The sequence below is a fragment of the Equus quagga genome, chromosome 7 (assembly GCF_021613505.1).
Source record: "Equus quagga isolate Etosha38 chromosome 7, UCLA_HA_Equagga_1.0, whole genome shotgun sequence".
NCBI lineage: Eukaryota > Metazoa > Chordata > Mammalia > Perissodactyla > Equidae > Equus > Equus quagga.
This window is the reverse complement of record NC_060273.1, coordinates 20,395,582-20,418,257: the sequence shown is the minus strand read 5'-3', so window position 1 is coordinate 20,418,257 and position 22,676 is coordinate 20,395,582. Positions and strand designations below refer to the sequence as shown.

The window sequence follows — 22,676 nt, the reverse complement described above, 5'->3', positions numbered from 1 at the left end:
CAGACATTGCTCCGTGAAAGCAGCATCTGGGCTATTGACATTGTTTGTGAGAGAAATAAATGGACAATTAGAAGCAAGACAGGTTGAATCCTTGTTGGAGTGAAGTTTTACCTACATCCATCCTGGGGCCTAATTGATGCTGTTGTCCCCGCACGAGAGGAAATCACTGGAAGTTGATGGATTCGGTTTGGATGGATCCCCTTTTGCTAAGCTCAAGGACAGGGAAAAATGCCTAATTAGGGGCCGGACTTTTCTGCCTTTTAGAGGCAGCTGCTGGGTTTGCCAGGAGACATGAAGACTTATTTCCTTCTTCATTTTTATACACAAATATTTATTGATTCTATTCTCCAGTAGATTGAAACCCCACCATCACTCTATAAGTGGAGTCCAAATATTGAATCCTGTCAGATGCAAGGTCACCTTCTTGTGAAGGTTACAAGATGAGAACAGGGGTTGGGAGAAGTCTGAGACCCCTGTTAGTCAGCATAGGCCAGGCTTCACTGGAGTGACAAATACACCCTAACCTTTCAGGTGCCTTAACACAATGAAAGTCATCGGATGGACCATGCAAAGTTCAGCTGTGGCCAGGCAGTCTTTTTATACCGTGTCACTGTACCTTCTGGAACACAGAGACTTCAAGTTGCAGCAGGAGGGGAAGAGACGGATGGAGGAAGTGCCACACTGTTTCCTAATGGCCACAGGCCAGAAGGGACACATCTGGTTTCTCCTCGCGGTACACTGGCCACATGGCCCCAACCTAACCACCAGTGAGGCTGGGAAATACAGGGAGAACAGGGAATTTTGGTAGCACCAAACAATCATGCCACTGTGTTGCATTTAAAGAAACTGTCAAACTGTAGGCCTTATAGAGACTGTGAATAGAGGGGCTGCTGGCCGCTGGATTCATGCCACCTTCTCTCGCCCTGCCCAGCCTCCAAGATTCACACTAAGTGTTATACCAAGGAAGGGCAATGGCGTCCCTTCCCCAAAACCTTTTCCCACTGCCTGGGCTACTGTTTGCTCTTTCCCCACCCGCACTTTTGGAGCCAGGACTGTGTCCACAGCACTTTGTCCCAGGCACCCCTGCTTCTGCCTCAGACCACCAGCCGGAGAGAGTTAGAGCCGGAATGCAGACGGCAGGAGTCGGAGCACTGGCTCAGAGTGGCCAGTTCCATGGGGAACAGCATCCAAAGGGTTGAGAGAAGAGGGAAGGCATCCAGAAAGGCCTCACAAAGGAGAAGGCCTCACACGAGAATTCCGAAGAGTGAGGGAGGCATTCCTTCGTTCCCGCCTTCACCCGTGCGTTCGCTGACTGCCTGCAGGGTCTAAGCGGCCCGCCTCTGCCCCCTGGGAACACGTGCCTGAGCAGGGAGTGGGGACAGGGCTGAGGAAGATGAAGTCAAGGTCTTCAGAGATGCACAAAGGACTGCACAGGCTTTGGAGAAGGAAGAAGGAAATTCTCTGGGAGCCAGGGGTCTCCAGGAAAGCCCGTGGTGGAACACGGCTTTGACCTGAACCTTGGAAAAGGGATACTAATATTAATTTATGTGAGTGTTACCTTCAGGGTTGTGTTAGAGATATTTTATTGCACAAGGCATACGTTTTTCTGGTAAAAAAACATAGAAGACACAGAGAAGCAAACTAAAAAGAAAATTACCCAGCAGTTACTACTATTTGGACATCTGTGTATCTACTTGCCTGTCCGCCTACCCACCTATCTGTGCACATGGCCATCCTATGGAGAGTCTTTTAGGATCTGCTTTTTATTTTATAACATAGTAAGCAATTCTGTATCAATAAATACAGACATGCGTTGTCACTGTAAACAGGTCGCATACTCTATTATAAATATTCCTCACTTTCTTTAATCAGTCCTCTACTGTAGGATATTTATATTGCTTGCAATTTTTTGCCATTATAAATGCTGTTGTGGTTAAGATCTTCGTTGATGAATCTTTGTACAGTTGTTTCCTCAGGAAAAATCCAGTGCATTTTCAATAGGTCGGGGGTTGAGGCTTGACATGAGGGAGTGTTTTTGGCAAAACACTTAGAGAAAGTGAAGGCACCGAATCAGGGGTGCCCAAGCAGACCCGACAAGTCACAGCTGGAGGAGAGGAGGGAAAGTAACAGTTACTGCAGGCCTACTGTGTGCCAGGCCCCATGCTGGGGCCTTTCACATACACCAACTAGTGTGGTCTTCATAGGAACTATTTGAGGAGCATTGGGCTATGCCCATTTCATCCTTGAGGTAACTGAAGCACAGGGAAGTTAAGTTATCTGCTCAGGGTCACACAGCAAGTAGCTAAGTCAAGAGTGGATCTCAGTTCATGGGACCCCAAAGCTCAGGCTCAGTTGTAAGTGTAGTAAATGGTGCTCAAGGCTATCACACCGGTCATTTAATAATAAAGGCCCTATTTTTGCCTGGACATCATTACTCAGGTGGACGTGCGCAAAGAGACAGCCGGAAGCTCTCGCATCTTCAGGCTGGAACAGACCGCAGCGCAGACCCACGAGCCTTCGTTCCCTTCTCCTCAGGATGGGTGATGTCAGCAAAACTTCTTTCATGGAGATATATTGTTTTGAACTTGGCAACCTGTAAGCTGGGTTGCCATGGTTACCAGAGAGCCCTGGGGAATGATGAACATAAAGGGTGGGCTTGAAACACAATCAAGTCCTTCCCCTCCAGCCTCATCCTGAGCTGGTGACAGTCTTTGACAGACCCTCCTGTGCCCAGGGAACCCCACACCACAGCATTCAGGCACAACCAGGCTGACAAAATACCCCAGTGTTTTCAGTGTGTAATAACTATTAATATTTATAGAGCGCAGTGAGGAAGCACTTTATGTGGATTATCTTATTTAATCAGCCCCCCAAGCCCGGCATGCTCTATGCCTCTCGGATTCCCTTTTTACAGGTGAAGGCACAGAGATACAGAGGAGTTGAAAGACTTGCTCCCGTGCCACACAGCTGGAAAACGGCAGTCTGCTTCCAGAGCCCATGCTCATATATAGCCCATCCTTGCTAGAGCCATATCTTCATGATAAGTCACAAGAAACAATATCTCCAAGTGTCTGATTGGTCCCTAGCTTCTAAAGATTCCCAGAAGGGAACATGGGTTCCTAGAAGGACCATAAAAAGCTTTAAGCAAGAAAGATATGTAGCATTAGCAGAGACGTCCTAAAATAACTAGATAAATAGAAGCAACCAAAGGAAGTCCAAATTCAAATGTCCCTAGGCATCCATGCAAGTACGCCTCCAGGTCAGTGTGAAAATGCTAGCCCAGGATGCAGGATGGCAAGGAGGTCTGAAGGTCATTGTTTACCTGTAGTATTTGCCTGTTTCTTTTTTAATTTTAAGGTCCTCAACCAGACCCAAATCCGAATGCCTACAGGGCCCAGGTAGGTAGAGAATGAGTAAACTGAGCTGGAGTGAGTGGGGCTGGGGCCTGAGGGTGGGGGAGTGGAGCACAGGCTCTCTGAACGGGCGCGGCGCTCTCCACCCGCAGTTACTCCAGCCGCCAGAGCTGACTGTTTCCGAAGCTGGAGATCTGGATTTGCTGTGAACCCCGTGATTCTTAAACGTTAGCAAACTTTACGAAACCTGTAAGTTCTGTGTAGGCAAAAGAAAATGGTTCTGCGGGTTAGACACAAGCTCCACTCCAAAGCTTATTTGTGTTTAAACATTCAGTTGGGTGAGCACTGACGGACGCCTGCTATGGCCACGAGCAGTGCTGGGCGCCAGCTTTCTGCTGGTGAGCGGGCCCTGCCTTTTATAACTGAGTCTAGAGCAGTGCTTTTCAAACTGTGAATCATGACCAATTAGTGCATCTTAAAATCCATGTAGCGCGTGGTAACCAACACTTAAAAACTATCTAAAATACGGGCTGGCCCCGGGGCCGAGTGGTTAAGTTCATGCGCTCTGCTTCGGCGGCCCAGGGTTTCACTGGTTCGGATCCTGGGCGCGGACATGGCAACGCTCATCAGGCCACGCTGCGGCGGCATCCCACAGGCCACAACCAGAAGGACCTACAACTAGAATGTACAACTGTGTACTGGGGGTGCTTTGGGGAAAAGAAGAAGAAGAAGAAAAAAGAAGATTGGCAACAGATGTTAGCTCAGGTGCCAATCTTTAAAAAAAGAAAAGATACAGGGGCCGGCCCGGTGGCGCAGCAGTTACGTTTGCATGCTCCGCTTTGGCAGCCCGGGGTTCACCAGTTCAGATCCCGGGTGTGGACATGGCACCACCTGGCACGCCATGCTGTGGTAGGCGTCCCACATATAAAAAAAAGTAGAAGAAGATGGGCTTGGGTGTTAGCTCAGGGCCAGTCTTCCTCAGCAAACAGAGGAGGATTGGCAGCAGTTAGCGCAGGGCTAATCTTCCTCAAAAAAAAAAAAAAAGATATAAAGTAGAATAGAATATTATGGAAACCATCAAAGCACATTGTATGTAATAAAAGCAGGTATTGATCTGTAGAGCATTTGTTGGTATTATATGTATTATGGGTTATATAATATAAATGGTCAAAAACTTTCAGAATTGGCTTACTAAGAAATATTATTCAACTCAGGAAAGAGGAGCACCGCAGTGTTCTACTTCTGTGGAACACTGGTGAGAGTGGGTTTTACATAGCAGTTAAGATTCTGAGCTCTGCCACTTACTAGCTGTGCAGCCTTGGGAAAGTCCCTTAACCTTTCTGTGCCTCCATTTCCTCATCTGAAATATAAAGTGTGAGGATTAAATGAGTTAACACACGAACAACACTTAGAACAGTGCCTGGTACATAGGAAGTTTTCAATGGCTATAATTGCTGCTGCTCTCACGTAGGCACACATCCAAGTGTTTTCCTTGATGAGGTGTTTGAGACAGTACAGTTTCTTCACTTCTTACAAATGATACAATCTAAGATTGCTATGATCAGGCTTTATCTTTGCATATCCTAAGTAGTCTGGAATTGTCCGCAGTAGGGTCCAGAGAAGGGTCTTTAACTATAAAGGAATTTCTCTGGTTTCCTTGGATGATTGAGAACACTCCCTGGGCCCTCCCCAACCTGGAGGCCATCAACCTATTGTCCCTGTCGGGTCACAGGGGTTTCGAGGCAGCCACATCCAGGCTCAGTGGGAGCTCTCTGCACACCTCCCGCCCAGCAGGCGTTCTTCCAGGCGCTTTTCACAAATGGCCCTCATCATACTCCCAACGTTCCCATGAGGAAATATGGGAATTTATTCTGCCCATTCACAGATGGAGAGACAGTAGTGCAGAAAGGCAAAGTGGTGTCATCGAGGTCCTCCGAGACGGAAGGCGTGACACAAGCAGAGCCACGGGGAGCCAGGTGTGCACCTGGGGCTCAGGGACGAGGAGCAGGAGTGGAGGCCACAGGGGGCCCCCGTGGCCAAACTACCCTCTGGAGTCAGGTTCTGAGGTGTTCCATCTTGTAGGCAACGGGGAGCCCTCCAGGCATTTTTGGCTGTACTCCTGCTGCACCCTCATTCTTCTCCTGACTCCAACTCGGTCAACACAGTGGCCTTGTTTGATTAACTCCACTTTCTCTGTATTTGATTTACCAGCCTCCTCACTCCCCAATGAGAAGAGAATTGACGGAGTTACTTTCGGAAATTCAAATGCTCCTCTCTATTTAGCCTGGAAGGATCCACAGGGAGACAGTTTTACATAACATTGTCACTAAACCACTTGGTTATCTTAATTTTCTCACTTCCTCAACTGAATTAAAAATAAAGATGAGCACCTGGAAGCTGGAAAACAGAAGGAAGGTGTAGGAACCGTGATGACAAAGATAACATCTACCTTTGGAGCGCTAGGTATGTTTGGGCTGAGTTCTTTGCCTGCATCGCCCCTTCGGTCATCACAGTGACCCTGGGGGAGTTGTTATTTCCATTTTCCAGGTGAAGAAACCAGTCCACAGAGGGGAAGCAACTTCCCGCAGGTCACAGGGTTAGTAAGCAGGGCAGACGGGATTCAGACAGAGTCAGTTGACTCCTGGGCTCAATGCTGGGAAGCATCCCCCCAGCTGGCAGCCGGGACAGGACGCCTCAGTCCGGACTCCAGCTCTGCAGCTTTGCACCCAGTTCCTCCCTTCTTTTCTTCAATGTGGAGATATGACAGATCATCAGCCCTCTTTCCCCTTCATCTATCTCCTTCCGGTTTAAAGAGATGAGTAGTATGGCATCCAAAAAATAGGAAAAAAATTAGACTCCTGCCCTCAATCCGGGGGTGGCAAACGGTTCTCACTCAGATTGACCGATGGCCACCCATCCAGGATCAATAAAAAGAGGGCTGGGTGGACTAGCCGTGAATCAGTCGGGTCTGCACGAGTGCAGGGAGGGGCAGGGAGCCGAGGGCGTCACACGTTTGACAGCCCTGCTCTAGTCTTTGTTCCCACAGATCCACTTTATATTCAAAAGCACAAATGAACAAAATAAACACATACATGTATATCTCGTGAACATGTTCTTTTTGCCTGCCTAGAATCAATCCTTCTTCTGGTAAAAACACAACCACAACCACCATAACAAAACAAACAATACACACGTGCGTACACGCACACACCCACCCACCCCTCTGACTTTCCTGGGGGGGAGCCATCCCTTTCTGCTCTCAGGCCATAATCCCACCGCCCACCTACACCAGTAATAGGCGCATCACCAGGACTGACCAATCAGAGATCAAAGAATCCCACCCCAGCCTCAATGACTGGTTCAGGGATACCCACCTGACTCAAAGCAGCCCAGTGAGACTCCAGCCTGAAAGGCTCCCTACCCCCAGCGTGGTTTGCCTGATAGGCTGTGAGGCCGGAGCTGTTGGTACCATCTTTGTCACCAGCTGTGGAACACCTTGGAGAAGAGCAGAGTGAGGAGATGGAGGGAGCTGTGTCCTGAAGAAATCACTTCAGCCTCTGATTCTAGTCCAGCTAGTCTAGAGCTAATCTAGCCTAAAACTAGTTTTACCACAGGACGTTCCAATGACATGAGCCTTTATATTTAGCTTAAGCCAATATGAGTTGTGTTTCTGACACTTGGAACAAAGTATAATTAATGACTTACTTTGTTCAAAACCCTTTGGTGATTTCTCTTGCAGTGGTCTGGATATTTGTGTCCCCTCAAAATTCATATGTTGAAACCTGTTCCCCAAGTTGATGGTGTTAGGAGGGGGCTTTTGGGAGGGGATTAGGTCCTGAGGGTGGAGCCCTCATAAATGGGATTATTGCCCTTATAAAAGAGACCCCCGAGAGTTCTCTTGCTCTCATTCCAACATGTGAGGACATGACGCAAAGATGGCAGTCTGCAACCAAGAAGAGGTCCGTCACCAGAACCCGGCATTGCAGGCTCCCTGCTCTTGGCCTTCCAGCCTCCAGAACTGTGAGAAATAAATTTTTGCTGTTTACCAGCCACCCTTCTTGGCATCTTGTCACAGCAGCCCGAATGGACTAGGACGCCCCATAACCACGTTTCCACTTCCGTCTGCCGTTCCTTGCCACGCTCCGGGCCACGTGGGCCTCACACTCTTTTGTTGTAAACGACTCGCCATTTCCCCAGCACACCATGCCCTTTCACTCTTACCCCTGCCAAGTTACCCTCCACACATCAGCAAGGCCCATCTTGTCTGTTTAACTCATTGCCTGCTTAAGACCCTTCCATCGGCGATGATCATTCATTGGATAATTCCACAGCCCTTAACATGGCCCATATAGTGTAGCATTCTCTGGCCTCCGTTTAGTAGAAACAGCGAGCACTGTGAATCAGCCACCATCCTGAGCACTTCGGCTGCGTTAACTCATTTGATGGGCTCCACAGCCCGCTGAGGCACTGTGCTCACCACCATTTACTGGTGGGGCTACTGAGGCACCGAATAGGGGAGCAGGTTTCTGGGTCAAACACTCTGGTTCCAGTGCCCAAGCTCTTAGCATCAAGCTGCATGGCCCACATCTCCAGACTCACCTTCCTCCTGCCCGAGATGCTCTATTTGCACCATTCTTTTGGCTCCTCTTCCCAGTGCTATAAAGGGTTAAGAGAATTTGCAACTCTTTCATAGAACAGAAAAGGCCAAAGAGCTTACCATGATAATTGGGCTTGTTTTGTGGGGAGGAAACGCCTGTCTTGGTGTCAGGGCACCATGTAAAAATGTGTTTTTCTTCCGCATAAATTAGTCTGTGTGTTCGCCCCACGCCCCACGCTGGCGATGGCCTGGCGGCCGAGCGGGGCTTGGCATTAACTCTGCCAGCGGAGAGCACTCATTAGTCTAAGCAGGGCCCTGTCTGCATTTTCTTTTGTCTCTTTTCCCAGAAAAGAGCAGAACACAGGGTCTAATTGGGAGGCAGATTGCGGAGCAAATGCGAATGAGGTTTTTTCTTCCAAATACCTCTCTTTAGCCTCGTCTATACTAGCAGAGAATAATCCAGGGCAGGGTCAGCCTGCAGTAAAATTAGGATGCAAATTCATTGTGCCTGAAAACCAGAGACTTAGAAAGGTGTATTCATGGAATCTTGGAAAACTAAATTCAGAGAATCTTCATAACAGAGAGCTGCTGAATCATAGATGCTCAGAATTATGGGGCCTTACACTTTTGCATTCTTAGAATCCTGGAAATAAAGATGCAGCCAGATTCCAGGAATGCAACTGCCTCTCACACTGGCTGCCTTTCAACTAAGTTGAACTTTCCCCATTTCCTCCAACGGGCCTGTTTCCCTCCATCCTCCAGCCCCCGCTCCCTTTGTCTGGCTAGTTCACATCATATGAATGATGATTCATGTCTTAGCCGAACTATCCCTCACTCCCGGGGCCTTTTCCTTCGCCCACGCTAAAATGGGCCCGCATGAGACGGAAGCAGAACGCCCTCATCTTCCCTCATCATTGTCCTCTCCACTGAACTGATTCATGCTCCCCCTACCCTGAGGGTTTGCAAGGTCTTTATTTTATTTATTTTTGAGGAAGATTAGCCCTGAGCTAACTACTGCCAATCCTCCTCTTTTTGCTGAGGAAGACTGGCCCTGAACTAACATCGTGGCCATCTTCCTCTGCTTTATATGTGGGATGCCTACCACAGCATGGTGTGCCAAGCGGTGCCATGTCCACACCCGGGATCCGAACAGGCGAACCCCGGGCCGCCAAGAAGAGAAACATGCGAACTTAACTGCTGCGCCACCAGGCCGGCCCCGCAAGGTCTTTAAATGAAAGGACGCTGACTGTTTTGTTCCCCACTGAATGCCCAGTGCCAAGCACATGCCTGACACGGAGGAGGTACTTAGTACTCAGCAGTATTTGTTGAGTGAATGGTTGGATAAAGGATCTTGGATTCCTTGGCTCTCAGGACTGGCAGGAACTTCTGTGTTACCTTACTCAGCTCCTTCCCCCAGCGCCTCTGCAGAATCCCTGACCAATGGTTGTCCAGCCTCTGCTTGAATTCCTACGAGAGGGGCCGTCCCCCTTCAGGAGCAGCAGTCTGGTCTGCTCCACCATGGACGGGCTCACGCTATGTGTCCTGTGGCATTAGCCGCCCCTGCATATAATTCCTAGCACAGAAGAGCCTATGCTTGCAGTCCCAAACGACTCCATGCAAGCGTGATTGCCCAAAGGCTTAAGACAGGTGCCACACACAGGCACACAGGTGACCTAAGAACTGTATTTGACACAGAGTATTATCTCCTAGTTCCAGGATTTACAAAAGCAAAATTTCTTGTAAAGTGTAATACACATTTCACGCACATATCACGAGTGTCCAGCTCAATGGATTAGCACAAAGTAAGCACAACTGTGTAACCAGCTCGGTTGAAGAAAGAGAGGGTCACCAGCACTTCCTGTTCCCTCTGATCACTGCTGCCTGCGAGGACCTGCTCTCTTCACTGACAGCACCTATTCGTTTTCCCTCTTTCTAGACTTCCTGTAGATGGAATCACACATGATCTACTCTGTTGACTATTAGTATTCTAAAACTTGAAGGAATCCACATGAAAATCTGGCCATGCTGGGTCTCCAACACCTTATGACACCAGTGGCTGTGTCCGAATGACGCTCCCCCTTTAGGGGGGCCGGTGCTGTCCACTCACCCCGGTTCTCATCGCTCCTGTCTCGGACGCGTCTGACCTGCTTCCATTAGCTCGGCTCCTATAAGCATTTAATCTTTTCCAATTCTGGTCTAATCCTTTTATTTCCAGGTGCTGCCACCTGTAATAGCTACATTGTTTCCTATGGGAAGGGAGTGTGGGGCAGCAGGACAACCTTTCTGTTTCAGAACTAGATAGACAGGAGTTGGAATCCTGATTTGTGACTGACGGGAGCCTCTACACAGGGTGGTGCTTAAGAACGTGGACTCTAGAGCCAGATGGCTGGGTTCAGGCGTCAGCACGATCGTGGGCAAGTTACTTTACCTCTCTGTGCCTCAGTTTCCTCATCTGTTAAGTGGGAAAAACCACGATCCCTACTTCACAGTCTTGCCACGAGGAATAAATGGGTTCACACTTGTAAAGCACCTAGAACATTTACTCCCAGCCAAGGAGAAATGTTTCTTACACAATTAGATCCCCTTAAATATGTTATTTCACTCCTCAGAGACACAGTCACCTCATCTGTAAAATGGGAGTAGGAACGCTGGCTTCTCGCGTTCGTTGTGAGAATTAAATGAGAGAAGCTGTTTGCAGGGCCCCCCACAGAGCAGATGCCAAATAAATACATCTGTTCTCCCGCCCCTTCCTGCCAAGCAGCACCCCTCTGCCTTGGGTCCCCGCATTCACAATGAACAGGACTATTCAGGACATCACTGTGCTTCGGGCTTGGTGGTCCCGAGACCGCCTTACGGTCCTCCCCCTCTGCCAGTGCCGAGGCCCGGGCTGGGGTCGATCAGCCTGAGCCGTCTGCTCCACTGGCTTTTTCTCCTTAAATATTCATGGCCACACATGGCCTGTATTGTCACAGCTTATGTTTGAAGTCGAGGCTGGACTTTTTTTTTTCCATCTGTCTTGTTCATAGTTCATTTTTATATGAAAAAACCCTCAAACTTAAAATGTCCATCTCTCTAGAGTTTCCATTTCAGGAGTTATTTTTCATGTTGTTCAGCATTTTGACACATCAGATCTGTTTTCAGGAGGAAATAAGCTGCCCAGAATGGCATGCTATTCCTTCCTTCCTTCATTCATAAAACATATCTTAAGCACCATATTGTTTGTTTGGTGGATGGAGTCTTTATTGATAGATAAATTAAATGAAATAAATACACAGAGTGATGGATGGTTGGGGAACAAGAGTTCAAGCAGAATCTTGGTCCCTTTCCACCCCAGCTTCTAGCTCTTGGCTTCTGCCTTCTTGCTGGACACTCTGCGCGACAAGGCCTTGCTGAGCATGCCAGGCCTTCTTGGCCCTTGGGGGCCTCTGTCTTCCTGGCCAGGAGTGCAGGCACCGTCTTGGACTTACTGCCCTTCGGAGGAGGAGCGGCCTTGGTTTTCAGCCCCTCCCCAGCCTCCAGGGCAACGTCCCCTTTAGGGACCTTGGCTCCCTCCTTCTTTTTGGCTGGGGAAGCAGCACCATTCTTACCCTTGGTGACTGAGTTGTTTTTTTTTTTAAGTATGTAGTTAGCATCTTTATACAACTTAAATGTTTTTGCTGAGGAAGATTCTCCCTGAGCTAACGTCTGTGCCAATCTCCCTCTATTTTGTATGTGGGTCACTGCTGCAGCATGGCCACTGACAAGTGGTGTAGATCCGCGCCTGGGAACCGAACCCCAGGCCGCCAAAGAGCATGCCAGACTCAACCATTTGGCCACGGGGCTGGCCCCTGTGCATTTGGAACTCTGACCCCCAGTTTTGTTTTCCAGTGGGCCTCAGCACCTTGGCTGCTCCCTCTGCCTTTGACCTTTGACTCCATGCTGGGCCCATTGGTACTGGGAGGGGCCTGTGTGGCCTTGTCTGGTTGTGGGGGGGACCTTCCTGGCCTCACCCAGTCTTGCCACTTCGTCCTTGGGCTAGTCCCCTTTCTTGGGGGCCTTCTCCTTGGCTGAACATGGTTTGGAGGGAGTCGTCCTCACCTCCCCTGCCTTCCTGGGTCCCCTTTGCACCTCACTTGGGTTGGGAGGTCCTTCTTTGCCTCACTTCGTTTCTTGGGGCCCTTCTCCTTGGCCTCACTGGGTCTCCTGGGAGCTGTCACGGCAGGCATCTTCCTAGGCTGGATTTTCCTTTTGTGTTTGGAAGCTAATCCCTTGGCCTTGGAGCTGATGGGCCTCAGGAGGAGGCTGCAGTGCATGCCCGTGGCAGCAGGTACTTGAACCGGATGCTGTCCAACGTCAGGTACTTCTGCAGGATGTAAATCTTGATGGCTGCCATCAAGGCGGCTGGGTGCTGCTCTCCTGCCTGCAGCACCTCCAGCGCCACGTGTAGCACAGGAGGGAGGTCGCTGGCGCTCTGCTTCGTGTTATAGACGAGGAAACCGAGATGCAGAGAGGCAAAAGGACTGTCATCTTCACATGGCCTGTAAGTGGCGGAGCTGGGTTGAAACCCATCGTGCTCTTTAACCCCGCTCCTGGGTGGGGCAGGCAGTTTGGTTTTGTCCCCACACGGTTATCCCCTTTTTCCATTTTGGCAGAACCTCACTTTTGTTTCGATGCCCACCCCTCCCCATCATGATTTAGGGTTACATTCTGATGAGTCTAAAGTAATCAAGGTCACCCTAGTCCCATTGCTGGTGATTGGTTTAGGAACAGGCATATGACATGATTCTGGCCAATGAGATGTGAAGGGAAGAATACAGGGGCTTCTGGGAAGGTTCTCTTCACAGATAGAAAGCAACATTTGGGAAAAGGTGTAACACTCGGAACCATGGCAGCCATCTTATGCTCTGAGGCAGCTAGTCTGCAGAAAGCCACATTTCAGCTCGGAAAATCAGAATGCAGAAAGAACTTGGGTTTTTGTTGTTTCTGGCACGGCAGTATGAACAGACTTCCTTTTAGGTAAGAGAGCTGCTTTTCCTTCATCGGGGTTTCGTGTTGTTTGCAGCTGAAAGCCTTCTTAATGAACCCATCTCTTAATGAGTAAAACCAAAGCTGATTTCCTAGTGGGGAGGAAGAGAAGGATGCTAACCCAGGACGGCGGAGAGGTGAGGATGGGGTTGGTGAGTGGGGCAAGGATCTGTGGGCTGTGATAAGGGATTGATTTTGTTCTCAGAGCAGTGGGAAACCTCTGGAGGGTTTGAACATTCACTCAGTGGCCGCGTGGAGAATTATTTGGGAGTGGGTGGGAGTGGAGGGCGGGAGCCGCAGACATTCAGATGAGAGGTGAGGCGGGGCAGGTAGAGCAGGAGGCAAGCAGGTGGATTCCAGCTGTATTTTGGAGGCGGGGCCATCAGCGCTTGCTGATGGATTAAAGGCAGGGGTGAGGAATGACAGGACTGGTGGGAAGGAAGGCAGGGAGAGAACAGTATCTATGAGCCACTGCCATAGGCTCACGGTTAACTTAGCATCAGTCACATCTGTCTCTGCTGCTTACTGACTGTGAACTTCTGTGAGATTCCAGAGTCTGAACCGGACCCACATTTTCTATTTCTGTGTCTGTTTTATTCATCACCTAACACAGCACTTTGTACACGCTAGAGACAAAAATAAATGTTTGTTGAGTGAATAAACACATGCATCTATTCACTCACTCCCAGTCCGCTCATTGCAGAGGCTGGCATAGTTTGGCGTGCTGTAGGTTCTCCATCAGGCTTCACGGAACGAATGAGTGAGCAGTCGTGTGCCTCTCCTGGTGTGCCGTGCGGCCTGCCCCACAAGGAGCTGGAAGATGGCAGAAAAGCACTGAGCTCCTGCTTCTGCCGAAGACCGTGGCACCGTGACATCAACCTGCCACTCAGAAAGACGGCAAATCTATCGGGTCGTAAATTTGACTGCAAACTAATATGCTAGCAATAATAAACATTAATTAAACTCTTAATTCTCCATCATTTTGCTTGTCATAATACATTTTAGAAGGGCATCAGGGCTGATTCTGATGGGTTGAAGATCTTAAAAAAAAAATCCAGGGAAGTTTGAGCTCATGCATTCTTCTTCTCAAGACGCTATTTCTATAGTAAGCAGGGAGAATTTTTTGGTCATTTGCTCTCTATACAGTGGCAATAAATTGTGTATTTACATGTTTACTTATTCATTCACTTATTAATTCAACAAATATATATTTAGTGTCAACTAATTCTAAACACTATTCCAGTTCTTGGGGTACAATAATAAACATAATGGGCAGGGACCCTGCCTCATGGAGCCATATTTTCATCAGGAAGACAAACACTAAGCAAGTAACCAAATCAACAATGTAATTTCATACAGTAACCATGCCTGTGGAGAAAATGAAACAGGATGTGAGAGGTTGGAGAGGGCCGTGGCAGGAGAACTCTTTGAATGAAGTGGTCATGGAAGGTGTCTTCAGTATACACAAATTTCAGGGAGAGTGTTCCAGGAAAGAAAAAGGGACAGCATGTGCAAAGGCCCTGTGCAGGGGAGCGAGTGGGCATGTTTGTGGAAGAAAAGAGAGCCTGTGTGGCTGGAGCAGTCATTTGTATGAGCTGCCTCTGTGCAGCAGGAGGTGGTAAGAGGAGTTGGGATGGAGAAAGGGCTCTGGCCTGGACTTCATTCAGGCATTTATTTGTCTATTCAATGTGTAGATGGCAGGTGCCTATTTGGCACAGGTACTATGCGAGGCAGTATCCAAAGATAAAGACCACTGCCTGGGGACGCTCACCATGGCGAACACAGAGAAGTCAACGGCTCACCGCGTTATAATGTGACGGGAACCACAATGGCGGACGCTGGGTTGTTCACCCACAGGAGGGCTGTGCTTCCCCCCCGCTTGCAGTCCAGTTTGGGCGTGTGGCTTGTGGCTTTTGGACAATAAAATGTGAACCAATAGGACAAATTCTGCCTTCGGAGCTCATCCATGCTGAGCCCCTGTCACAGTGACCCTTGTTACCCTCTGCCATGACAAGTGGAAATGTTCTAGATAGAGGCTGCTCCGTCCATGCGGGTCCTGGAGCCAGGCTGGTGACCCTCAATGGTCAAGTGGTGTGTGAGAGAAACAGAACAGCACCGTGTGAGCCTCTGAGGTCGTGGGGTCACTTATGACTGCGGTATAGCCCGGCCCTTCCCGACTGATGTGGCCACGGATGGATAAGCACAAGAGCGGAACACGAGACCCAGCCTGAGGGAGTCAGGCAAAGCTTCCCAAGGAGCTGGAAGGACAAGTGGGGACTCTCCAGCGATGGGAAGGGAGCAGGTGCTACGGGCAGAGGGAGAGAGAAACCTCCCTCAGGCGGGGTCACAGAGGAACCACAGGTGAAGCTCCAGACGGTGTCATTAAGAGCAGGCTTTGGGCTCAGACAGGCGTGGGTTTGACTTCTGTCTCTGCCACTCTCTGTGTCTATGATCTTGGGCAGAAGCTCCTGACGTTTCCTGTGTATCAGGTTTCTCGTTGCACGAGAGGCAAGATGACACTCCCCCGCCTGTGCCCGGGACCTGTGTATAAGCACTCGTTCAGAGTGGCGCATCGTTAGAGGTAAGGGCAGATGCCCAGGGTCACTGGCTCCAGCTTTGTCCTGACCTCCACCAAACCCCAAAACTGCAACACTGAGAGCCAGCACACATGGGGCATCTCACATGTGCCAGCTCTACCTGCTTTGCACGCATTACAAAACCATAGAACATTAGTGCTACCGTCTTTCTCATTTGACAAATGAAAAAATGGGAGCACAGGGTGTAAATGACTTGTCCAGAATCGCACAGCTGCAAAGTGGCAGAGCTGGAATTCTGACATGAGGTCTGAGTCCGGTGTCCACACTTGTAACCATGAGGCCATCTTCTGCTGCTGAGCTTACACACCTGAGGGGTTCATGCCCAATGGTGGAGATGAGATTCCTGGTCCAAGAGGTGTGGCTAAGACTCCTGTCCTGGCGCAAGTTGAAGAGAGGGAGGGCTCCTGGCCAGATATGCCAGCAGGGGAGATGCTGTGACCTAGAAGATGGGATGAAACAGGCAGGGGTGGGTCCCAAAAGGAAAGTGGCTGATGAGGACCTGGGACTTGCACCAGGTTTCTTACAGCGAAGGCCAGTCTTCACTGAGCCCCTGTTCCAGGCCAGGATGTACACTCTGTGCTCTTCATACAGGGCTGCACACAGCTGTCTGCGGACATTGGAGCAGCCATCCGCTGGGCCTTCAGATCTCGCATTCTGAGTGTGTCTTTATGAGCGAGTGCTGTTGCAGATGTTCCTGAGGAGAACCCAGAGAGGAAAGCAGGATGAGAAGACCCTGGGGTGTCAAGGGGGGCTCCCTCCCTCTGGGCTTCATCCCAAGGGCAGTGGGAAGCCAGCACAAGAGCTTTAAGAGCCCCTCGGGGAGCATTAACATATATTTTTCCTTTTGACAGACTCACTCTGGCTGTCACTAGAATTGCAAGGGAGCAAGACTGGGGGTGGAGAGACCACTTAAGATGCTGATGCAATCATCCTGTCTGGTCCAGGTCGAGACCAGGGGCTGCAAAACGGAGAGCAGCGGGTGCATCTCTCTCTCTGGACTTGTGACCCTGGATTAGTGCTCCAGTGACACTTCATCTCCTCCTCCTTCTTCCTAGGAGAAAGGGCTACCTGACCCATGTTTACGTTTCCAAAGTGGCAGCTCTGCAAATTGTAGCTGAGATTTCTGCACTGCCCACATCCCCCACGTTCCGGTCCCAGGCCATGTAGCCCTGGCAGGCTGGTCACTGTGCTTCTTATTTTGTTTTGTTTCCTGAGATTTCTGTTTGGTTAGTGGCAGGGCTCTTTAGAGGTTTAAGTTCATAAGGCCGGGTTCCAGCTCTCCTCTCATCCTCCAGCTCTCCTGTCACAGGTGAGCAGCCTGGGTGACCTGGCCCAAGGTGAGCAGTGTTTTCTGGACTCTGGGCATCTGCTCCAACTCGGCAAACCTCCCCGTGGGAGCTGAAAAAGCATGGGTTAACTTTCTTTTCCAATTAGCTCCGCATTTTGTATAAAGACAAAATCCTTTATTAAGTTAATGAGGCATAATAATTATTAATTGCTAATTATTCATAGTTGCTTAGTCTATTTAAAAGAAATGATACCATTTAGAGCAAGATTTAAAGATATGCAAATATCAAACAGCCTCGTTCAAATATTCAGTTACTTTGTGGGACCCTGGCAGACACGTTGACTTTTTTGCCAGGAAAAAAATTCTAAATTCTCTGACTTGGAAAGTCAGCGTACCACCTGTCTGTCCTTGGCCAACCTCCTTAACGTCTGACTGTCAGTTTCCCCACCTGTGGAACGGGGCTGTGAATACCTGCTTGCCGCCCTGCTAGGCCTTATGTGAGAGGGCGTCAGAAAAGCGCATAGCACGGCACTGAGCCCACGCTGAAAAAGTTGAGAAATACAAGTTATCTATTAGCAATTGCTTCTTCATCTGACCCTGGATGTATCTCCTCGTTTTAAATTAAATAAATAACTATATACATATATCAATATGTGTTTATGTGTTTATATCTACATCTATCTATATCTAAAGCTATAGCTGTCAACTCTGGCTCAGGGTTCTTAAGCCTTCAGGATAACTCAAAGCTATAAAAATACTTGCAGGCAATGCTAACACGTTACTGACGCATTCAGGCCTCTCCGTTCAAATGCCTACACCCTTTCTCTGTCTTGGAATACGGGAGGCAAAGGTTTTCTCTTCTTCACTCTTCCTGCTCCGTGCTGTGTGGTGAAGCTGAAAGAGTGGGATGCTTATTTCTCCCTGTTGGTTCAAGGACTAGAAGTTAGCCAACTGTGGGGACCAGAGAGGGTGACCACTGGGCTTCCAAGACACCCCTTGAATCTCCTCCCTGGCAGCCTCTCCGGGTCACTACCCCAGCACCGTCTCCTGGGCTCCTTCTAAGCTCCAGTCGTCTGAGGGTGGGGACTTCGGTGTTTGTTCACCCTCTGAATTGCACCCTCTGGATCCAGTGGCTTACTGAGAGAAACCCCTCTTCTTTTTAAGAAGCCTAGTTAAGGAGTTACACATACCGGAGGGAAAACCCTCTCTCACCTTAGCCAGAACCACTTACACTGAGATGGCAGGGATGAGACCAGCCCCGCCAGCTCCAGGGACAACAAGTTCCACGTTGGCAGCTACAGGAGGTAGTGCGGAGCCAAACCTAGCGGTGACAACAAAGTCAGGTTCCAAATGGAGCGAGAGCAGCAACCGCGGTAGGTGAAGGCAGGGCAGCGAGTGGGGGAAGCCACCAGGGCTTGAGAATGTTCCATGTGCCGGATGCTGTTCCAAACAGTGTCACACTTCGCCTGACTTGTCCAGAATTGTTTATCATTCTCTTCACGTCACTGATGAGGACACTGAGGCCCAGAGAAGGTGAAGGACATTTTCAAAGCCCTGTGGCCAGCAAGTGTGAACCTAAAATATGTGCCCTTAACTGTGACAACACTCTCTGTAGCCCTTTAATGTCTCCTAAAGGGAAGGTGGCGGTCACTCAAGACGTAGCCAGAGAAAGGGACGGTAGAAGGAAGATGTGAGGAGGCTGAGAGTTCATGGCTGTTTATTGTGGCCAATGTAATCATCACCACTTGTCACTTTTCCCCAAGAGGAGGGGAGACTCAGCTGATTTTAGTATGCGGCTCAACCACAATTACTACAATGGCCGTAGAGTAATGGCCACGTCCTGATCCTGGGAAACTGAATATGCTAGGTTACGTGGCAAGAGGAATTCAAGTTGCAGATGGAGCTAAGGTTGCTAATCAGATGACTTAGAGTAAGGAGAAGACCCTGAATCGTCTGCGTGGATCCAACCGAATCACAGGGTCCTTCAGTGGAGACAAGGAGGCAGAGAGAGAGAACCAGAGAGGTGGCATCATGAGACCCACCTGTCATTGCCAATTTTGAAGAGGGAGGAAGAGGATCAAGAACCAAGGACATTGGGCAGACTCTAGAAGCTGGAAAAGGCAAGAAAACAGACAAGCCCCTGAGCCTCAGGGGGAATGAAGCCCTGATGGCGCCTTAATTCTAGTCCAGTGACACCCATTTCACACTTCGGACCACCAAAACTAGAACATAGAAAACTTGCATTGTCTTAAGCCACGGCATTCCCGGTAATTTGTGGCAATAGCAACAGGAAGTTAATACAGCAGGGCAACTGCACATTTAAAAATCACACACCGCCTGAATCTAATCAAACCTTTGGGCTGTAGACTTCGTATCTGTAAGAAGAATGCGAGGTAAAGGAACATGTGAAACAGCCCCACAGGAAGCAATTATCCCAAACTGGAACAAGCATCCTTCTGCAGGACAACCGCCAGAGTCTTGTTCTAAGGCATGAAAACAAGGGGGCACTGAAAGGTGGGGTCCCCACGTGGTTGTCCCTGGGCAATCTTGGCTTGTGCTCTTTGTCCTGATATATTATTAATAGTACCATATTTCACTCTCCAAAATGTTCACATTTAGATGACAAGTGATGTCGTCATTGTATCAGAGGAAGCTTGAGAGACCTACCAACCAAACTCAGTGAATGAAACTGACATGAATCTTGATTTTGGAAAACTAACTTAAAAATTTATTTGTTTAGACAGTTGGGAAATTTGAATATGGACTGGGTATTACATAAGTTTATAATTTTGTGAGGTGTGATGATACCGTTGTGGTTATGTATAAAAATGTCCACCATTTATGAGGTGTTACCGAAGTATTTAGGTGCAGGAGGCATGATCTCTGGGATTTACTTTAAAATAAATCAGATAGAGATGGAATAAAATATAAGGTATAGATGAAACAAATATGGCAAAATGTTGGTAGTCGTTGAAGCTGGGTGATGGACATGCGGGAGTTTGTTATACTCTCTACGTTTGAGTCTGAGAGTTTTCATGATGAAAAGTTAGAAACCCATGTCCTGTGTGTGGCTTTGGATGTTCAGGGCAGACCCAGCCGCCTGGCTCCCCTTGCTCCTCTCATGCTGGACTGGCCTCACGGGCTGGCTCGAGATAAGACTGGGACACAGAAGGAGGAAATGCCTCCAAAGGTCCTTAAACAAGGCCATGAACACCAGCCCTGGAGTTATGCTTTGGCGAATAAGACTACAAATGTGGATAAGAAATACATTAATACCTTGATTCTCATTTGCCAATGTTTCTTGTGGGAAACCTCACGGGGAGGTACGGCTCTGGTTTGAGGTAAAATTCAGGCGTCCTGACATTCATACGAATGGAGGGATATAAGACGAAAAACCATCCGTGAACTGCTGCCTAGCAGGGCTAGTCGCAGCAAGCACCAAGTAGTGGAAAGATCATGAGTTTTGGGTCCAAAATCCTGGTTCTGTCATGTCATACCTATGCGACCTTAGGCAAGTCACTTGACCCCTCTGAATCCCAGCTTTGGGAAAAGAAATCCTTATTTCTCAGATCATTGAGAGGATGAAATACTCTAACATATGAAAAAGGTCAGACGCATAGTAGGGCCTTAATAAGCATTTCTTCTCCATCACTTCCTGCGGCATGGATGTTTCGGATATCAGTCATTCACATTCTATTTTGGATACTATCTGATGTTTAGAAATGTGTTGTTTTCTGATTATAAAATAATGTTTATTCATTATAGAAGACCTAAAAGACTATAGAAGCATAAATAATAAAATAAAAATCTTCCGTAAAACCACCCATTAAAGATTTCAGCGGTACATATTGTGATTCGCTCCCATTTTCTCTCTCTCTCTCTCTCTGTCTCTGTTTCTTTGTGTGTGTATGTAAAAATAATTGCGATCATCTTTTTTCTTATTTTTGAGGAAGATTAGCCCTCAGCTAACATCTACAGCCAATCCTCCTCTTTTTGCTGTGGAAGACTGGCCCTGACCTAACCTCTGTGCCCATCTTCCTCTACTTTATACATGGGACGCCTGCCACAATGTGGCTTGATAAGTGGTGTGTAGGTCCACGCCTGGGATCTGAACTGGTGAAACCCTGGGCCACTGAAGCGGAACTTGTGAACTTAACTGCTGCGCCATGGGGCTGGCCCCTGGGGTCATCTTATATACAGATTTTTCTATCTGATTATTTCAATACGTTATAAAAGTTTTTCTCCCTGTGGTTTTTTTTTTCCTCCATGTTTAACAATAAAAGCATATGAGGCTTTGGAGTAAAATCAACCTGGGTATGAGAATTCAAGCTTTACCATTTCTTAGATTTTGTCCCTGGGAAAATTCTGAGTCTCCTTTCATAGGGTCAGTGTGGGGTTTAAATGGCGTAAAGCGCATAGAACTCGGCACACAGTTCCTAAAACACAGTAAGTGCTTATAAGACGGTGGAGGCTGTTACTGATTTGACTGGACTCCTGCGTCTGTTAGGCTTGGTTCTGCTGCGATGACAAACAGCACAGCAATCTCAGCCACTTAACACAAGTCTGCTCCTTACTGCCAACTGAAAGCACTCTCTTGGGTGGCTGTTTTTACATAGTGATTTAGAACTCCAGGTCACTTCCATCTTGTAGCATTTCCACCGCATACGTTTCCATGATTGCCAAGGCAGGGAAGATAAGCTGGAAGATTTTACACGAGCAATTAAACACTTTGATCCAGAAGAAATATGCATACATTCTACTTACAACCAATTGGCCAGAACTGATGGCATGGCCCCACCTTCACAGAGTAAGGGTGTGGAGAAAAGTAACCCTCCCAGGTACTCAGAAGAGGAGGACACCCAAATTAGGTGAGCAGTAGGCATCTCTGCCACGGCGTTCTCTCTACGCTGGGATTGTTTGCTCCTGTGGAAATCAGTGCACTTGGATTCAAGGTCAGCCCCAGTGCGTCTATGAGTCCTCAGCCCTGACCTGGTAAAGAGAAGAAAAGGCAGGTGATTCAGACGCACTGATGTCTCCTGGGTCTGCCTGAAGCTGAGGTTCCCGCCGTGGTTCAACGCAGTTCTCTCTGTGTGTCTGAGATTTACTGCCCCCTTGCTCAGGGCTGCGAATGGTGCAGTTAAGCAAAAGGGTCTGGCTGACCACAGTCAGCATTTCATCAGTGCCCTCTCATCACCCTGGTCTACAACTTGTCCCGAGGGCCACTGGTCCCAGAAGGGAGTGTATCAGGCCCTGCTGTGGTGTTTAATACCACTGCATCACGGGGTGCAGGACACTAAGTAGATCTGAGCCCTGGTGCATGGGGGTGGGGGAAGGGCCGAGGGGCTCCTGGGGAATTACCAGATCTCCCAGAGGATCTGCTTCTTGAAGTTATGCCTCTTGGTTTTCATTCCTTCTTCCTTCTTCCAAAGCATGTCAGTCTTTTGCCTTGCCAGAAGTGGGTGGTGGGTAAAGGAAAGACAATTTTAAGGGTCAGAAAACATGGGTGTGCATTATGGCTTTGCCCCCCACCAGCTATGTGTCCTGGGGCAAGTTGCTCCCCATCTCTGGGCCAGCATCTTCTCATTTATATAATGAGGACAGGATGAGCTCTCTGACTTCCATCATTCTATGATTCTGAGGCTCCGTATGTGAGCTCAGATACTGAGGGAGCAACATGTCTGAGACCATCTCTATCAGTTAGGATGCTTTTGGTCATAGGCAACAGAAACGTTAACTCAAACTGGCTTAAACAATACAGAAATGTATCGCTCCCAAATGTACTGTATAGACTTTCGGGTAGGGTGAGTTTTAGGATTGGTGACGAACAGCTCAAGCAC

The 22,676-nt window shown here is 48.6% G+C and overlaps 1 pseudogene; it reads right to left on the bottom strand.

Moving 5' to 3' along the window:
• The window catches only part of LOC124242002 (histone H1.8-like), a 174,321-nt pseudogene that overhangs the window by 68,150 nt on the left and 83,495 nt on the right, over positions 1-22,676 (bottom strand).